This window comes from Mytilus edulis, chromosome 12 (assembly GCF_963676685.1).
Source record: "Mytilus edulis chromosome 12, xbMytEdul2.2, whole genome shotgun sequence".
Taxonomy (NCBI): Eukaryota; Metazoa; Mollusca; class Bivalvia; order Mytilida; family Mytilidae; genus Mytilus; species Mytilus edulis.
The window spans coordinates 74,827,189-74,848,023 of NC_092355.1; the positions used below are offsets into that span (position 1 = coordinate 74,827,189).

At 31.6% G+C, this 20,835-nt stretch overlaps 2 long non-coding RNA genes across 2 annotated transcripts; one reads left to right on the forward strand and one right to left on the reverse strand.

Moving 5' to 3' along the window:
• Positions 1 to 9,812: 9,812 nt before the first annotated feature.
• Positions 9,813 to 11,365, reverse strand: LOC139498095 (uncharacterized). Its single transcript, XR_011657807.1, has 2 exons — positions 11,285 to 11,365; positions 9,813 to 10,239 (listed from the first exon to the last, which is right to left on the reverse strand). It is a non-coding gene; the product is annotated as an uncharacterized lncRNA (long non-coding RNA).
• Positions 11,366 to 12,765: 1,400 nt separating this feature from the next.
• LOC139498096 (uncharacterized) lies at positions 12,766 to 20,022 on the forward strand. The gene is made up of 5 exons (XR_011657808.1): positions 12,766 to 12,858; positions 14,755 to 14,888; positions 15,719 to 15,843; positions 18,591 to 18,675; positions 19,879 to 20,022. It is a non-coding gene; the product is annotated as an uncharacterized lncRNA (long non-coding RNA).
• Positions 20,023 to 20,835: the final 813 nt, after the last annotated feature.

Here is a 20,835-nt window from a genome sequence, read left to right on the forward strand (position 1 = left end):
GTTATAAGCAAAAAACTGCATTTTACCCCTATGTTCTATTTTTAGCCATGGCAGCCATCTTTGTTGGTTGGCCGGGTCACACCACACAATTTTTAAACTAGATACCCCAATGATGATTGCGGCCAAGTTTGTTTAAATTTGGCCTGGTAGTTTCAGAGGAGAAGATTTTTGTAAAAGATTACCAAGATTTACGAAAAATGGTTAAAAATTGACTATAAAGGACAATAACTCCTAAAGTGGTCAACTGACCATTTTGGTTAGTTGACTTATTTGTAGATTTTACTTTGCTGAACGTTATTGCTGTTTACAGTTTATCTCTATCTATAATAATATTCAAGATAATAACAAAAAACAGCAAAATTTCCCTAAAATTACCAATTCAGGGGCAGCAACCCAACAACAGGTTGTCCGATTCATCTGAAAATTTCAGGGCAGTTAGATCTTGACCTGATGAACATTTTTAACCCACGTCAGATTTGCTCTAAATGCTTTGGTTTTTGAGTTATAAGCCAAAAACTGCATTTTACCCCTATGTTCTATATTTAGCCGTGGCGGCCATCTTGGTTGGTTGGCGGGGTCACCGGACACAATTTTTAAACTAGATACCCCAATGATGATTATGGCCAAGTTTGGATTAATTTGGCCCAGCAGTTTCAGAGGAGAAGATTTTTGTAAAAGTTAACGACGACGGACGCAGGACGACGGACGACGACGGACGACGCCGGACGCCAAGTGATGAGAAAAGCTCACTTGGCCCCTCGGGCCAGGTGAGCTAAAAAACGAACTCCAAGGAAAATTCAAAATGGAAAGTCCCTTAACAAATGGCAAAATCACAAGCTCAAACACATCAAGCGAATGGAAAACAACTCATTTATTGATGGAAGCCATATATTTGTTCGAAGTTTACACATGGGCTGGGCCGTGGTATTCGAAATTTATCCTGAGCTTTAGCGACGGATAAAATTAACAAATAAGCCCAGGCCATGTGAACATTTACAACAAATCTATGGCTTCCATGAATTTTTTCTATTCTAATGTTTTTCTCGTAAGCTACCGTCAAATCCAAAGTTGACATTTCATAACTAAGGAGCTGCCGTGTTGACTTGCTGAAATCAGTAAATATGCGAATGATGCAATAGAATAGAAAATAAAACAACAAGGTACATAAAAAAATCCATTTTAATGTAATATTATACGAATTTCGATGGTTCATGTAACTGAAAAACCTTCAGCTTTAGCGTTTTCATTTGTATGACGTCATGTTTTTGACCTAAATGTGCCGTAGGATTAATGGACTTTCGTGGAATTTTATTCTATTTTTATTTTGTAGATTTCTCCGAGCTCTTGTGCATTTATTCTTTTTGTGACAACACCGTGAAAAAAATCATGATATATCTATACTTAGCGCAGACTCATATAATAATGGATGTTATAATTTTTAAAACAATAAAATCGGCATAGCGTTAACGTTTGCAAACAGGTTCCGATACATGTGGATTTACGTGAAAGGTATATTATAACATCCATTATTATATGAGTCTGCGCTAAGTATAGATATATCATGATTTTTTTCACGGTGTTGTTTTCAAAGGCCTGTCAAAGCGAAGGAAGCATGTCATAATAGAATAAACAGTTACACTTCAAATTGTGTTCACCAATTGTGAAATACACCTGTAAAGTAGTAAAAATTGAAAATATGTTTTTATACATAGTTTCATGATTGATAATGAGGGAGGTATTACCTATATAAAATCCGTCTTACTTTCACAACACTTTTTTGCAGGGATATGTACACAAATTGTATGCTTTATAGCTATATTACAGCTGAAGTCGGAATCTACTGCGAACGTTATACAAAGTTTACTATACTCTTTCCTTCATTGATAGTGATCATTTTGTTTTAGATTTTCTTGGTTGTTTTTTTGTTTTTTTGTTTACTTTGACCTGAAATAAAATATGGTGGGATATGATGTACAAATGTATACAAACAAAACTTAATGCATGGTTGACTTATAAACATGAGTGCTAAAATGTCTCCTCTTCTTATGACATTGATTTTCAGTAGATAGTCCTAAATATAAAGCTAACGTTTAGTCCTTTGTCTAAAACAGTTCATAAGAAGGTACCATGTAAGACCATGTTGATGAATATTCCGTATCAACTTCACAAACAATACACCATGGTCTTGAAGTATAGAATCTGGGTACTGACGTTTTTTATCATCTTTATAACGTGTAATATTATTATTCCCTCATTTGTCTTTATAATATTACTTTTACTGTTTAGTCTGTTTTTGGTGGTATGCATTTGACGTGGCTCTGTACTTATACATCTCGTCATTGTGTTATTGTTCTATGATAGTTTTTGTTTTCTAGTCTTTCATTTTTGCCAATATGCTTTGTATATTTGCCATTTTGTGTTTCTTTGTTACTTAGACGTAGCTCTGTACTTATACATCCCGTCATTGTATTATTGTTCCATGATAATTTCTGTATTCCTGTCTTTCATTTTTGCTAATAGGCTTTTTGTGTTTTGTGTTTCTGTTTTATAGGGATTAATTTGATAACACAATGTTGACTGCTGTAACCCTGTTTTTGACATGTTTACCTTTTATGTCTGTTTGTTTTCTCCAAACATCATTGTCAATATATAATGGATTTTTATGTGACTGTCATGCACGTGGAAGGTCACTGGACCATGATGTAGGAGGGAGGGCCTTGACAAAGTCATCAAACTGACATGTACTAATTGTAATACAACTTTATAGAAAAGATCATCGATCTATCCAAAATTGTTCCTATCAAACTGATTTTAGCAGAAAACTTTATATTGTAAAATGCTAAATAATTCAAAGTCTCTAGACCATAGACTAGGGGCATGGCCTAGGTCAAAATAATACCTACTGATAGCACTGCAACTTCATACAAAATAATCATTGATATATATATATATATATATCACAAGTAGTTCCTACCAATCTTTCTTATGCAGAAAACTTAACATTTAACATTGCATATTCATTTAAAGTCACTGGACTATGCCATAGGGTGGGCCTTAAAATAGTTGTCAAACTGTACTGAAAGCAATGCAGTTGTTACAAAATATCATTGATCTATCAAAAGCAGTTCCTATCATTATAACTTATGCAAAAAACAACAATTGTTGACGTGTTTCAAATTCAAGAGACCATGACTTATAGGGTTGGCTAAAAATCACGGAAATATGATGTGCCAATGTTAATACAACTGAATACCAAATATCATTGATCTACCAGCCAGTAGTGTTTCCCCATGAACTGACATAATCACAAACTAATACATGTAAACTAACCAGAAGTACAGACCATGACTGAGTGGGTGGGGGCCAAATAATCTCCTTTGGAAAGAGATGTGTCAATGCTTATACAACTGCACACCAAATATCATTGACCTACTACTAGATTGGACTAAACTTAACTTTTTTCTCCAGGGGCTGAGCTGGGCCCCCACAATATTTTTTCAGGGCCCCAGTTGAAGTTTTGGATACAAATAAGATAAAACCTAAACGTACTTTTTGTGTAATAATTAAGCCTTTTTATGTAATTTTATATGTAGCTTATGAATCTGGTAAACATTATGCTTGCTAACTTTATAATATTTGAATTACTAGAAGATGCCCACGAAATCAAGTTACAATTGGACAAGTGTATACCCCAATCGATTTCTCATTGTTCTCATTATTTGTTGTTCATACCCAGATCAACTTCTCATTGTTTTCATTTTTTGTTTTTCGTGTGTTTTGCAGGGCAGTACGTTTACTGAGCATGCGCCAAAGCATATAAAACACAGATCGATAACGGTCTCAGATTTTTCCAGGAAACATAAATTGTTTCAAAGACAAATTTAGGAAGTACAAAACCCTACACTTCTACATTTTATCACAAATATATTTCTAGCTTTGTATGGTTTTAGAGGAGTTGCGGGAATAGATTGCCACCAGAACTTTATTATTTGACAATACTGATTGTGGTACATTCCCCTTCAAAATGTCTCGCATCAATTTGAAAATAAACCAGATGCTACGCAGGGCACAGCTTTATACGATCGCAGAGGTCAAACCCTGTACGGTTGGGGCAAGTATGGACACAACATTTAAGCTTGATATTGATACAGCTCTGAATTTGGATTGTGATTAAATAGTTGACACAGCATAGGTTTCTCACACAGAATGAATGTGGTCTAATGAACTTTAATTTTTTTTTATTTTGAGCAATTCACTATGCTGTTGAATATTAATCCTCTCAACAAAAAAAGAAATTTAAGAAATTTTCTTAAATCTGAAATGAGAAAAATTTAACCCCCCGCCTTAAATTTGTTTTCACCTCCCCTTTCCCTCATTCCAAAAATGATCTTTATTAAAATTTCTAATGGAGTTAACAACAATAACTACTCAATTAAATTCATCATGAAATATTAAAATATAAAATGTCATAGTCATGGTGAAAATTAATATTAATTAATAGAAACTTAAAAAAAAAAAATGGGGAATGTGTCCAAATTGACATAGATGATGCCCCCGCTAGCATATAACGTTATAAAGGGACATAACTCAAGAACTGTAAAGGTGAAGCTGCCAAAAAATGAACTTAAAATGAGTTTAGAGGTATTAAGCATTATATATACATTTCATTCAATTTAGTTGAGACAAACTTAAGTAAAGAGAACAGAAACTAAAAAATTCTTCAATTTTTCCATTTGTAAATGTCTTGAAACTACAAAAAAACTTGTTTTTCGCCCCTTTTTGGCCCTTTATTCGCAGAATGTTTGCCTCATAACCAACAAAATATATCCGAACCTTCTACTTATGGTATTAAACAATGTAGTACAATTTCAGAACAATTGAAATACTTATACACAACTGTTTGTACTGACACTAGATAAATGCTTGTATTGGGCCCCTGTGGGCCCCTTATTCCTAAACATTAGGGACCAGAACCCTCAAAATCAATCCCAATCTTCCTTTTGTTGTTATAAACATTGTGTTAAAATTTTATTGATTTCTTTTTACTTATACTAAAGTTATTATCCGGAAACCATCCGTCTTCATATATTATGACTACGACGCCAACGACGTGATACCAATATACGACCGCAAAAAATGTTTGCAGTCGTATAAAAATCTGGGTACACAAACTAAAACTGAGGGAAACACACCAACTATAAGAGGAAAGCAACATTAACATAACAGCAGCAACAATGAACTACAACAAAAGCAAACGCCAACATACATAGAAGCCATATTCCTGACTTGGTAGCGGATATTATCAAAAATATCATTCAATTACTTTGTATTGAATTATAAAAAAGAAGATGTGGTATGAGTGCCAATGAGACAACTGTCCACAAGAGATTGGATAGCATTAACTAGATATTTTAATATCGATTTACGAGATTTTCATTGCCCTGAATATTTTGTAATTATTTAATTTGATGCATTGGCAAGTTACCGGCCAATACAGATATACCAGATGAGGACAATCCAGCTTTTCAACCTTTGGAAATATAAAGCTATTTTTATACACCAGCTAATGAGGCCACAGACCCTCTTTCTAGCAAAATATTACGTAAGTCTTTGCTTCTGAGATGGGGCAGTTAACACTGAATTGACATAAGCACTAACAAAGTTTGCCATATTTAAATTGTACATCTCTAATCCTAACTTGCAATAAGTTGGATGATTCAAAACTGTATACATGTAGTGGTCAAAAACCACAATTAATTCCTCAATTAGTTCTTAATAACGTTTTGTGGCATTAAAAAAATTGCACCTGCTTTTTTTGTATAATCGTTTGTATGTGTAACATGTGTAATGTACAGTACAAGTCCAAAAATATATCCAACTTTCATATAAATTGGATGTTTGCATCTTAAAAATTTAGCCAATACACATCTATACCCTTATAAACAAGTCAAGATATGTTCCGAAAACGGTAAATTTTACCTTTTTGCACCTGACCTAATCACTTTTTCCATATCAAAATCAGTTAAAATAAAACATCCATAAATATATTTCAGCTCTCTTCTTTCATTTCCATCTCATAAAAGCTAAGAAGTGTATGAGAAAGGGAAAGCAAAAAATATAGAAAAAATATAGGGACAGCGAAATGCAAGATCATTAATTGTGGTATGGGGCCTAGTGTTAAAAATTTAATAATATTTTGTTTTAAGTGTCAACATCATACCATCTAATCTATTCCATATGCCATCATCAGACTCCGCTTTGCATTTTATTTTGTGAATTTCGATTCCATTTGTATTGGTAACATCTGTAATGTCTTCACCAAACAATCTTCTAATCAATGACGTCTTTCCAGCACCTTGTTTTCCAACAACTACTAAACGTATGTCTCTCTTTTTCTCAGACCCTGACTCGAGTAATTTGAGGTACAAATCAATAGATTTTTTGTCAGCCATTAATTTTATTTCAGTTGGAACCATATCACCTAAAAACGACATTTTTCATAAATGTTATTTATTAAAGCAAAACATATCTTAACTCATTTATATACATACAACTATTTTTTTGAGTGCCTGTGTTCGTTGTATGTAAGTTTTAGAAGTTATGATAGAATCTATAGTTTAAATTGGAAGTCAATTGTCATGATTCGTTTAAAAATTTCATATTTAACTAGACTTAAGCTGGGACATACAGATGGACATGAGTAACATGTAATGCCCCCTTCTCTTCTATCTGGGCTTACAAATAAGAACAAAGTAAACAGCTATACAAGTACAGCAAGAGTCCTTTTTATTCATATCAAAAGTGGTGAAAAAAATCAAACAGAAAATTAAAGTAGTATACCCCAAAAATCATTTTCCTTTCAAATGTGGTCAATTGGTCCGAGTACACAGTTATCGTCCCTTGATTTTCGTTGTCGATTTTCGTTGTCCACGAATATAGTCCCTAGTGTGGACAGTGTGTTAATTGCCAATCTTTTATACCCCTTCCAAATTTATTTCTTCATGTTTTATGCCTCAAATAGCAAGTAGTGGGATAAAATTACACTGTGAACAAATTTAATTCATGAATTAAGTAAAGTAGCAATTTGGTCCATCTGAAAAAGGTTAAAAATAAGCATTTCAGAAGCTGCCAAAAGATTTCAAGACCCCCATGAACATAAAATTGTCCATATGTTGAGTTAGAGTCGATGAATTTTCTATAATTTGTCCCAAAAGTTGTACACCACACGGTAAAAATATTATTGAGAAAACGCAGGTGGGTTTTGTTTTATTTTTCTATAAGAAATGCACTACGAAATAACTGTTGTAACTCGGACCAATTGACTTTTATATTATTGCTTATTTTAAATGAGATTGTGATACTGTAAATTCAGAAATTATTGCGTGTAATTATTATTACCATTTTGTCATTTATTGCTTAAATGCGATTTAATTTTTTATGATTTTGAGAAACATCCTTTTTCATTCATACAAAATATTTCAAAATGTGAATTTAAATTATTGCGTTTCAACTCTGTCGCATTTTTCGCAATATTACAAACCTCGCATAAATTTCTGAATTAACAGTAAGTCAATTTAAGAGAAAACAGAGAATTGAGCCGGAAAGTAGAGACAAAAATCGGACAAAATAACAGAAAACATAGCCTGAGGCCACCAAGGGGTCTTAAACATTGTGAGAAAATCCAAAACCCAGAGGCGGCTTCAGATTGCCTCTAAACAAATATTTTTACTGGTTCACAGTTCCATTATTATCACCCCCCCCCCCCAAAAAAAAAAATAAATTAAAAAATTAACATTTTTTATCTGACCGAGGGAAATAATATGGAGGCTTTTTTTTTCAAATCTAACAAGAAATACTATCTTAAAAGCAATTAGAAAGCAATTTTCCATATAAAAATTTGTAAGGGTTCCACGGAACCCAGTGTCTCGCCTACTTTACTGTAACTCCCAGGCTCAACAAAAATGAGGAAAACAATCAATAAAAATATTCCTCTTGATACTATATTTTGATTGTAAGAAGCTTCTGTCCAAGTTTAGTAAAAATCCAGGATAGTTTATGAATGGAATAAATGTTTTAAAAACTTTAACTCCAGACTGTATAAATGTAACTGGAAGAAAATCTAAGTCCATTTATAAGTAAAATACAGATACACAGGTACCAAATATTAACAAAATTTATTTTCTAGATACTAGCTTTTGATCATAAAAAAGCTTCTGTCCAAGTTTGGTACAAATTTAAAATAGTATAAGAAAGTCATTAAATTTTTAAAAAATTTAACCACAGAGTGAATGTTTAGTTTCCTGGCAGAAAACCTAAGTCCATTTAAAAGTATAATACCGAAAAAACGAATTTATTTTTTTACAAAATTTACTACTGGATTCTATCTAGATCTTATGACCACAAACAAGCTTCTGTTCAAGTTTGGTACAAATCCAGGATAGTTAAAGAAAATTATTAAAATTTTAAAAACTTTAACCACAAAGTGAATGTAATGTTTCCCAGCAGAAAAACTAAGTCCATTTATAAGTAAAAAACAGAAAAAATGGAATTTTATTTTTGCAAACTTTACTTCTGGATACTATCTTATGATCATAAACAAGCTTCTGTCCAAGTTTGGTTCAAACCCAGGATAGTTAAAGAAAATTATTAAAATTTTAAAAACTTTAACCACAGCAGAAAAACTAAGTCCATTTATAAGTAAACCAGATGTCCTCAGGGCGTAGCTTTATACGACCGCAGAGGTTGAACCCTGAACGGTTGGGGCAAGTATGGACACAACATTCAAGCTGGATTCAGCTCTAAATTTGGATTGTGATTAAATAGTTGACACAGCATAGGTTTCTGACACAGAATGAATGTGTTCTAATGAACTTAAAATTTTTGTTTTCTCTTAGAGCAATTCACTATGCTGTTGAATATTAATCCTCTCAAAAAAATGTTTGAAGAAATTTTCTTTTTATTTATGAAATTTCAAATGAGAAAAATTGAACCCAATTTTTTAATCACATCCCCCTTTCCCTTATTCCAAAACTAATCTCCATTAAAATATTCTAATGGAGTTTACAACAATAAATACTCATTTAAATACATCATAAAATATTAAGATGTAAAAAAACTGCGTGTTATCACAGGCAATTTTTTCCAACGTGTGTTTCACGTTTGTGCTCATCACGTGAGAATAACGTTTTTCACACGTGTGTATCACACCGGATAAACGTTTATATCACGTGTATTTTACAAACATGATATTCTCACATGAAAATAATGTTTTAATCTGATCACATGATATTCACGTTCAAATATAACATTATTATCACATGTAAAAATTTTAACGTGATATGAACGTGTAAATATTGTGTTAATTTCACATGTAAATTTTTTAACGTGATATGAACGTGTAAATATTGTGTTAATTTCACATGTAAATTTTTTAACGTGATTTTAACGTGTAAAAATTGTGTTAATTTCACATGTAGATTTTTCAACCTTATTTTAACATAGAAAAAGTGTGTTATTTTCATGTCTATTTTTTCACATGATTATGATATAAATTTATATCAATATCATATGTAAGTGCAAGTTGTTTTTTCATTGGCCATGAAAAAAACTTGTTTGATGTTCATGTATCAATGAATATATATACATGATATAAGGTAATGCATGTGCATAATAAATCATATAAATTTTACCTTCAAATTACTGTCACAAGAAAAGTAGTATTATATAGATGTAACTTTACTTTCAGTTCAAATAAGACTTAAATGACTAATGTACAGTTATTATCACTAGCGTTGCATGATTTAAAGCAAAAGTTTAAAATTCTGAAGTTTTATTAATATTTAAAAGAAAACAGACTCCTGTACTGCAACCAAAGTTTTGAAAGTACAGCATAAAAATTCAGCAATTGCAAAAAAATGAAATTGTGATTCGTTATTGTATGTTGTTTACTGTACAATATTATTCCTTCACAAGAGTTATTCTGAATTATGCTTTGTTATGCTCTTTGATGATTAAGTCTTTTCCTTCATTTCCTCTTCAATGTTTTATTATCTTCCTTTACTTAAAAGTTGACAATGGTCTGGTCTTCAATAAAATTACAAAAGGAACATTCTGTAGCAAGTCTTTTTAACTGAAATAAACTCATTTCATATTCAGATATCTTCTTTTCACAGTCATAATGATTTACTGCTTTATCTCCTCTTTTTATTGCTAATAGATGTTACACTCCGCCAATTTTCCCTACAAACATAAGAAAAGTTATACATGTACATGTATTGGTCAAGAAAAGAAGTATTGTTTTTGGCCCCTTGTTTATAAACTTTTTAGCCATAACCCCTACCCAACCTCCTTTTGGGGTATTGAACCATGTGGTACAATTTCATAAAGATCAATTTAGTTACTAAAGTTATTGCCTGGAAACAAAAGTCTTTGAACAACGATGCCATACCATAATATCATTATGGTTGCAAGGTTTTATAAATATATCATGAATAATATAAGAATAAAAACTTTATTTAAGGGATTTGAAAATAGAACTAATGAAAAACAAATGAGGATGGAGAAAATAATTTTTGGAGGTTCAATGAATGCAAGATATTTACCATACCCCAAAAAATTTTAAAAACTGCATACCGGTAGGCCTTTATATAAAATAAATATATAACGTGCAATGTATATACATTAAATGACAAGCCTACCTGATACAAAGTTATCAGTAACACTGAAGAAATTATGGGATGGATGATGAGACAAAAACAATCATGCTAGTACTGTTGGGCCTCCTTATGCACATAATGAGGTTGCAGGACAAGTTAATATATATAGCCTTTATTTACATCTCTAACCACCAGTCACTTTTTGGCATTTTTAAAAAGAGATTTTTGGCTATCTAAGATACATGTACATAATATTCATGAGCAAAGACAGTCAAATTATTTTACATTTGTCATTCTGTGAAATTTTATATATTTATTTATAAACTTAAAGATGACTATGCAGTACAGGTTTTACTCATCGTTGAAGGCCAAATCAATAGTTACTAATTTCTGTATCCTTTGGTCTCTTGAGTAGAATTGTCTCATTGGTAATCATACCACTTCCTCTTTTTTTGACATTTGTTTTGGCATTTGTATTGACACTTATATTGATGTCTTTGTATTAACTAACAGATGCCGCTACTGATTTTATTGTTTGTTTACGTGCTGATTTATTGAAATATATAGACATTTATCTCAATGGTTTTATTATTTATGTTACAGCCAAGTTAATCAATAATATATAGTACCTGCTTCTTTCACTTCTCCTCCTTATAGTAAAGTACATTTCCTTTGTTGAGTTTTTTCCCCAATGATCTCCTCAATAATTTGAAATTCTCTGTTCATTTATATCTAGTGACTTGCAGACTTGTTGTATCCCTAAAAGATAAATCAAATTATTCAATTGATGGAAAATATCTTTCATTTTTATAATCATGATAATGGTAATTTTGTTTGGTTAATAATATTTATTACACAATAGAATTATAACATTAAATAGTTTTCACATGTACCTTAAAAGTTTGTAGTAATGTCATAAATGTTTAGGCTAAACATCAAATAAAAGATTGCTGTTCAAAGCTGATAAAATAAATTCTATTTCTCTAAACTCCACATGTTTCAGTTGAAAATAAAAGCACATAAAATATGAAGTTCCATGGAAATAAGGCTATACATATAGAAGAAAATTCAACTAATTGTTTACCACTAATTATACCTACCCAATATAAAGGTAAAAGCCTTATTAACCTTAGGGACAGGTCAATATTTATTGGGGGGTTGGGACCGGTGCAATTCATATTTCTCTCTTAAAAAAAGTTTCTGTCCTATATGAAATATCTACTAATTTAAATAAGTATATGCAGAGGCGGATTTAGGGGGGGGGGGGGCAGGCCCCCCCTTTTTGGGAAAAAATTGGTTGCCTATATAGAGAATCACTGAAGCGTGACTGGAGCGGGCCCCCTCTTGGGTCAGTCAGTGGGCCACCACTTATGAAAATTCTTGGATCCGCCACTGATATGTACTAATCTATGAATTTTTCAAACAGACTTTAACTTCATTTTTATTAGATAAACACAGAACAAATATAGTAGTCTTGGGATATGTCTGGAAATTTTAACTGATATACTCCTTGAAGAAGGCAAATATAGTCATGCAATATGCACCCCCTTTTCCCCCGCTTTTTTTATCAAAATTTATGGATCCACCACCGAGTATGGAAAACAGTTCGTAAATCTCTGCTTGACTGGTATCTCATCGAGATTGTGCTAAGTGAGGTGCTATTTCTTAAACTATAAAAGGCAAATTAGGGGGGGGGGGGGGGGGGTCAGGGAAAAAAAACCCGGTAATTTTATTGAACTTACCTGCACTGCAAATTATTAAAATCACGTGTACGCAGTATAGTATACCAGAGTGGGTTTTTTTTTACTGCTAAAGTTGCGTTATCAGTACACAGACTGTCAGTTGTAAATACAGAAACGGGTACCACAAGGATGCTAAAAATAACCGCGGAAATACCGCGCACTTTGATAAATTTCGGAATCGGTGTGTAACCCAGAAGAGGAATCAATTTATTAACATTGTTTTGTTTTTAAGCTGGTAGCATAAAATGATTTAGATTTTAAATTCAATAAATATTTTGAAAGTTTGAATATGAAATGCAATCGATAAATGCAGTTTATATGAGAATTGATGTGCTTCGTATCTCAGATAATTATCCCATACGGTTCACGGAAACGAGCGTCTATGCCAGACTGAACATGAATATTGACACCACAATACTGGAAACGGAGAGTAATACAGCTTTTGGAGAGATATATATCAGGTATATTTTTCACAAACATGTTCTAAAGGCATGTGTACAGTAGTAAATTATAATATACAAATCCCAGTCTGCATAAAAAACTTGACATTGACAGGCCGAAAATTTGAAAAACCGGTCAATGTCATCAAACCAAAATTTTGAATTTCTTAAATTTAAATCATATATTTGGTATGCAAGTTGTGTGTCCTTTTTTATTTAAATTTTACTGTCACAACAACATTTATAAGTGTCTGGGGGTATGATTTCTACTAGTGTATCATGAAGACTGACAAAATATTAAATAAATATGTTTGAACTAATATTAATGATCACAAAAATACATAGGCACTTGTTTTTGTCAATGTGGGGTTTACTATCCACCCACTTACGAAAAATCACTTCGTATGGTTGTGGATAGTAAACCCAACATTGACAGAATAATTAAGTGCTTGTGCAATTTTTGAAAGAAAATGACCACAGCGCGGGCACTTGTTTTTGTCAATGTGGGGTTTACTCTCCACACCCGTAAGAAATATCACGATATACAATGTATATCACGAAATATCACTTACCCTAACATCCGCAACCTCAATCGTAACAGCAAAAACAAAATAAAATTACATGAAGGAAAATACATGGAGGAAGATACACATAGGGCGTAATATGCGCCAATGAAAAGAGTTGTGCCATAAGGCCATAGGATTGAGGATGGTAGCTAAACTTATCTGCCTTACTTGTCCTAAAATAAAGCCATGCAGATACTCTTGAAGTCAATGAAGATATAACAGATATCATATTTTATCTCACAACCCATTTAGGCATGTTGACAATAGTACTATATACTAATTTTTAATCTAATTAGTTCTAGCGGTGGGGTTGGGGTCGAGCTAGGTGACCTCAATACTTAATTGATAGGGTGTGCTGCTGTGGTTTTGTTATTTATACCAAAGACACTACAACTTCGTATAATCTCTGTAAAAAGATATCTTGATGCCACTTTTGAAAATCCTGGATCCCCCTTTTCCCAAATAGAATATACAAAAAAGTCATATACTTCAGAAGTTAAAAGAGAACTAAATGTTTATGTAATACAAATGTGTTTCTCGTTTTTTTAAACAGATTAGGCCGTTGGTTTTTCCCATTTGAATGGTTTTACACTAGTAATTTTGGGGCCCTTTATAGCTTGTTGTTCGGTGTGAGCCAAGGCTTTGTGTTGAAGATGTACATTGCCCTATAATGGTTTACTTTTTTTATTTTTTTTTAAATTGTTATTTGGATAGAGAGTTGTCTCATTGGCACTCACACCACATCTTCCTATATCTATATAAAGTTAGTTGACTGTAGTATTATCATTGATTATGAAAAGAAAAGTAGAGCTAGGTTATGAGGGTTTTTTTTTATTTTGGAATATCATGAATAAAGCCAGAGGAATCTGAATATCTGGCAAAAAACTCAAATACAGGAGGCCTTTTTTATATTCAACTGCAGGTTATGATATACACTGTACATGCATGACATGTATAACACTGATCCATCTGGATCTATCTGGAGTGGTATATAAACTTCACTTGCCATGCTTGTCGCATACTGAACATTTAACTCCTTTCCTTTAACATTTAATATACATGATTATGATGATACAAACAATTTTATATACATGAGTATGATGAAACATGTCAAGATTGTTCACAGAATGACACTTGAGTTATCAGGCAATTAACTTTCACTGTCCCATTATTTATCACACAATTTTGTTTGAAATCAAATTATGTTATGCCCAAATTGCAACATGGCTACAGATGCCTTTAGGTAGTCACTGAAATTTTCCTTTAAATTTTTATCAGACTATGACAATAACTGTATGTGTATAACTGTAAATGAAATGCTGAATATTTATGCATTTTTTTTATATGACAGTTATTAAGCAGGTCTTGAATGAAGTCTTGACTATGGAGGATCTGTTTGTAAATTCCTGACATGAAAAAAAAATGACAGAGGGAGAAGTCCAGGTAAATGTTAGAAGGACAATTCAGCAAAGTTCCAACAGATATGTATGCACTTATTCCTTTTTATTAAATGTTATGCAATTAACAAAATAGTATGCTCTAAAAAAAAACATTCCTTTTGGCTTGCAGCAAATGTGCAAGGAAAGAATATATTTCATTTGTTACATTAATGCTACATAGGATAATTAAGTAACTTTGCAACAAAATGCTCTGAATTAACTATTTGCTACTTGTCAACTGAAGGATGTCATGTATTAATGCATACACAAATTTATAAACATGATAAATCAAATGTTCTACAAAAATGTACTGCCTTCTACAATATTTCATTCTATACTTTAAACATAATTGATATGAATTGGAGGGCTTGCAATCGTGCACTCCTATTGCAGCTGTTTATCTTATTTTCAACACACTTGACATTTATTGATTCATTGTTGTCTTTATTTCCTCACACTAAAAAGTAATTGAGATATTGAGTGCCACTTTAAACACCATGGTGCTATTTTGTGGCATCCTGTTTTTATTAGTGGAGAAAACTAAGACCTTTATAAGGAACTGACAATCCTAGTCAATTAAGTCTTTTAATTTAATATCAATTAATAACAAAGGAATGTAAAATAAAGAGAGAAGAAAAAAGCAATTTTTATATATATAGACAAAAAAATATTTAAGTCTCGCAGTCATGGCAGTATAAAATCCCTGTGCAATGATGCCAATCTTTAATGATATAAAATATTCATAATATTAACATTACTAAAGATGAGTATGTGACATTTGTTTTTCAGTCAGTAGAAGGAGGCATACTACATGTAATATGTGTATTAAATTTTATGTTAATTAACAAGTATTTGAATATAATTATTTTTTTCCAGAAAATGAAATCTGATTTTGAGGCAAATATATGTAAGATGAATAAAAGACATGATACTCTAGCAGTGCTTCAGAATCACACTATAGAAGTATGAAGAATTTTGATTGTAATCAAGTTAACCTGAAGGTAATTTTATAGTAAAACAAGAAAACATTTCCTATTCAAGTATACTAATAAAAAATAATTTATGTTTAGGTCACAATAGGATAAAGTTATTTTTTCTGTCTTACTTTCCATTTCCTTAGATTTTTTTTTTTAGGGGGGGGGGGGTTCATTTTTTTTGTATAAAAGTAATGGTAAGAGTCAAAATTTGTTTGATAAAGCATCATTTAAGTTTAGAACTGTTCAACATGTATATAATCTGTTAATAATTAGATATAAGAAAAAGAAAAAAATACAATTATTTTATCTATGTATATTCTATAAAAAAAAAAAGTGGTATGATTGCCATTGAGATAACTCTCCACAAGAGACCAAATGAGTTAATGACTCAGAAATTAACACCTTTGACTTTGTCCCATAGGTCACTGTACGGCCTCCAACAATGAGCAAAACCCATACAGCATAATCTACTTTATCTTTCTGCCAGGAGAGAGCAAACAAGTGTATACATTTTTTTGGCTACATTGTTCAATATTGTTGTTACCACCCATAAACAAATAATGATTATATCCTTCATACTGCAGGTTATTTATTTACTTGCATACATGAAATCTCCTCAAAGATGATTGAATATTTAGAGTGTCAATAATTCATAAATTGCCTTCTGCTGTTGTTTTTTCTATGGTCGGGTTGTTGTCTATTTGATACATTCCCCATTTCCATTTTCAATTTTATTATTGACAGCTCATTCAAAATTGAAATCTAAAGTTATGCAGAGCTCCAGATAAGAATTCATAAATTGGGGTTTTTACCCACCATTTTCTTATATAATTGGGTGATAAAGTTTTTTAATTGCATTATCAATTCCAATTCACCCCTCAGGTTAATATCAAATTGGGTTTTTCACCACTAAGCTCCTTAATGTATTGGGTTTTTTCATCGACACAATATTGAATATTTAGGCAATATCAACCCCAATTTTTTTTCCATCTTAAATTAATATAATGTTTCCCTCTTTCTTTAGCTCTTTTATTTGGTTTAGGGTTATGGTTAGGATTATTTGCTAGCTGTTTTATTTGGTTTATTCACTGAGGAGCAATTGTAGGTTTAATTTGTGTCCCGTTTCAAACCTTTTGCCAGTTTTGTATTTTCTCACAAAAAAGGATATGTATTCACAGGCACTCGTCTTATACCTTTATATAAATAATTCTGAGACCAGTGTCTGTGTGCATGGTGTGTGTATTTATTAATAACCGTAAAATGAATAAAAAAATAGTATAAAAACTAATTATACTTGAATGATTTTCTTTTATTCAATTTACATAAATCTGGGTTTAGTTGTCTTTTATTAGAACTTTTGATTTCTGATACTTTATCATTTCATAATTGATTGGGCCTTTCACTTTTTCAAACTGAATTCGTTTTTGATGAAACCCCGTGTTTATTAGCAATGTTTTCGTTTTGGTACGCACACACGCCCGTGCGTTCGATGGACGCTTCCTAAAGACACTGGCTGAGTCTTGTTATCATTATAACTTTCCCTCAGTATTCAATATTTTAACCGGACATTCACTTTCGTTTTAATTCGATGTATGTTATGAAAAATCCCGAGCAATGCGAAAAAAATATGACTACATGACACATGCTAATTAAACACCTAGAAGATCGAAATATTTACAAAAACACGTGTACCTATTGAGCAACGGAAAACTCAAACAGGAACCCATTTCAGCTACTTGATGCAGGGATCTATTTTTAGAACGACAGGAAATTTCCAATTATAAATATTATAAAAATAGTTTACGCGACGACTGTAAAGGTTGCAGTCTTGTAATTGACTGCTCCATAGGCTTACATGCTAAACAGCTGATCTTTGAAAATAAAAAAATAAAAAATGCTACATAGAAAAAAATTTCATGTTCATATCATGTATGTACTAATGTGAAATTGTGATTTAATCCCAAAAAAAGAGGGTGTTGCCACGAAGAATAAAAGTTACGCAATCCTGAAGTCAAAACATTTTTTTCTACTTTCTGTTTGCTATTTTTACTAGGCCGCACCACTTCCAGTAAACATGATATCCTTCCACTTTCCTGGATTTATATCCCCAAACGAATGCAAGATTTTTTTTAAAGTCTATATATATGTTTCAATTCAGCATAAACCCATAATCAAACAGAAAAAAATGAGTTCAGAAAAAAATTCAGAAAAAAATGCACTATTTTGTTTCCCTCCATGTTTTGAAATGCACCGGAAATTGGAGTTGTAATACAAGACTGGTACCTATAACATTCATGAAATGTCTTAAAAAAATAATTCATTGGACAATTGCATTGGGTTTTCTATTGTTTGTATTGCGTGATCACGCAAATACGCAGCTTATCTGGAGCTCTGGTTATGACTGTCCAGTAATTGTGGATTTTACCATGTTGACAGCAACAATAGCTTAAACGCTAAATTGACATAAAAAAGTTAACAGCAGTCTGAAACTGATGCTCAGTACCTTGAGGAATATCTAGAATTTCATTTTGATCTTAAAAACTGTATAGTATAATCCTTTTCTTGACCTTCTTTTATTTTATGAACCATTTATTCATTAATTGACAAAGATTTAAATGGAAGGCTCAAAGCATTGAGATTTATAAAAAATAGTTAAGAATTCCAGGTGAATGATTGCCTTTTTTCTCCTTATTGCTCTGTTTCAATCCTGTTCTTAAACAAATATTGACAATCTCAGTCATTATCTGATGTAATTTTTTTTTAATTTACAGCTTCATAGTAAAACAGATGCTAGGAAACACCTTCACTATTCAAGTCAGACTATAAAAGGAAGCTTTTTTGTTGATAGCTGAACTTGTAAGTAATTATATCTGAAGTGTTTATTGTACAAAAAAGGAAAGAAGAAATAAGAAATCATTTCATAATCTAAAGGATTATGGATAATTTTATTGTTTGTACACAAAAATTGAAATAATGTTATGTCATTGTTTGAATTTCTATTGTTTTAGAATATTTAAAACCAACCACAACGTTTTTGTGTACACTTTTGAAAATAGAATACAAAATGCACTTATTAAGATTCTGATAAGTTGAATAAAACAGGCTATAATAGAAATGATTAAAATGAGAAGATACGGTATGATTGCCAATGAGACAACTATCCACCAAAGTTCAAATAAAGTGGATGTGAGCAATTATGGGCAACTGTATATCCATAACAATGAAAAAAATCCATAATGTATAGTTGTCTTTATATATAGTTCAGTCTGTGGTTATAAATTTTTTATTTAAGAGATTTGTTGGAAATTTACACATGGCCTTGGTTGTGATATTCAAATGTTATCCTGAGCATTAGCTGATAAAGCAACTCTCCACAAGAGACCAAATAAAACAGAAAATATGACCTATAGGTCACTGTATAGCCTTCAAAAATGAGCATAGCCCATACCACAGTCAGCTGGATGATAAATCACAAACTTTAAAGAATTCAATTGAGAAAACTGACAGCCTTATTTATGTACCAAACAATAAAAAAAAAATATGTAACGCAGCAACAAACAGCAATCACTGAACTACAGGCTCCTTACTTGGGACAGGCACATACATACAGAATATTAGATGGATACAAATAGAAATAAAAATATAACAAAAACACAAAGTGGACATAGATTTGTAATTGTACATCCAACAACAAAAAGACAGTAAGTAAAGATCTGAGAGTACTTCCATTTACCGAAAGCTGGATCAATTGAGAATTTTAATAGAACTTTTTCCAAGAACTTTTATTAAAATTTGATGGGTGGTAGTTATTTAAGAACACTGCTTGAACATTTAAATGAAATATCCAAATTAAAATGTATGCATAGTGGGGTCAAATAAAAAGTGCCTCCCTCCCCTTATCTACTAATTTATTTTTGTAACAGCCCTCACATTGTTGTTTACATTTAAGCAACAGCAACATTCATATTAGAATTAAAATACTAGTAAAGCTTTCATTATGTATGCTAATATAAGATAATACTTATAACAATAAATATAATTCTTTTTTTATCCTTTCAGATGAAGAAGACATCAAAGAGTGGAGCGTTTAGAAGATAGAACATTCAAATATTATTTGTTACTATTTCAGTAATTATAACTTATTGAATGTGAACTGTTTAACATATTCTTAAATATAAATATAATTGAATTTCAAGTTGGAAAGTGTTTTTTTCTTATTTAACATTTAGTAATATATGTCTTTGATAGGGACATTTTTTTAGTCATAAGCTGATTATTTTTAGATCATGTTAAACATACAAGGGACATAACTCTTAATAGTTATCAAAGGTACCAGGATTATAATTTAGTACGCCACACGCACGTTTCCTCTACACAATCTTGACTCATCAGTGACACTCATATCAAAATATTCTATAAAGCCAAACAAGTACAAAGTTGAAGAGCATTGAGGAAATTAAAGAATGGACATTGTAAACTAGTTTGTTTGTATTGAAATGTTGGTTGGTATACATTTGGTTATGCATAATTTGTTGTACAATTTCGAATTCAACTTCCTTTCAAACATTGAAAATAAGATTTGGATTAAATTATATGGTAATTATAGTTAAGTTTTGATGTATGCTTAACATCCAGCTGCAAATATTACATACATATTCAGGATGATAACAGGTACATTAAACATGCATATGAGGTAGCTGATAATCAGTTATAACCTACAAGACAATTTATTGATGTTTACATCACTTTTACCCTACTTTTAAGATAAAGAACCAGAGAATCATCTTCAAATAGAGATGACCAAGAAAAAAATGATATGTCAATAAGTACAACAAAGGCAATATTTCATATTTTGCAATGGCTGCTTCACATAAATGTTCTGTTGTACTATCACGTGGTATATATTAAACGTGAATATCACGTTGTATTACCACGTTGATATCATGTGGCATTATACACAACGTGAATATCACGTGTGAACAACGTTTTGTCACGTTTGTTCTCACAACGTGAATA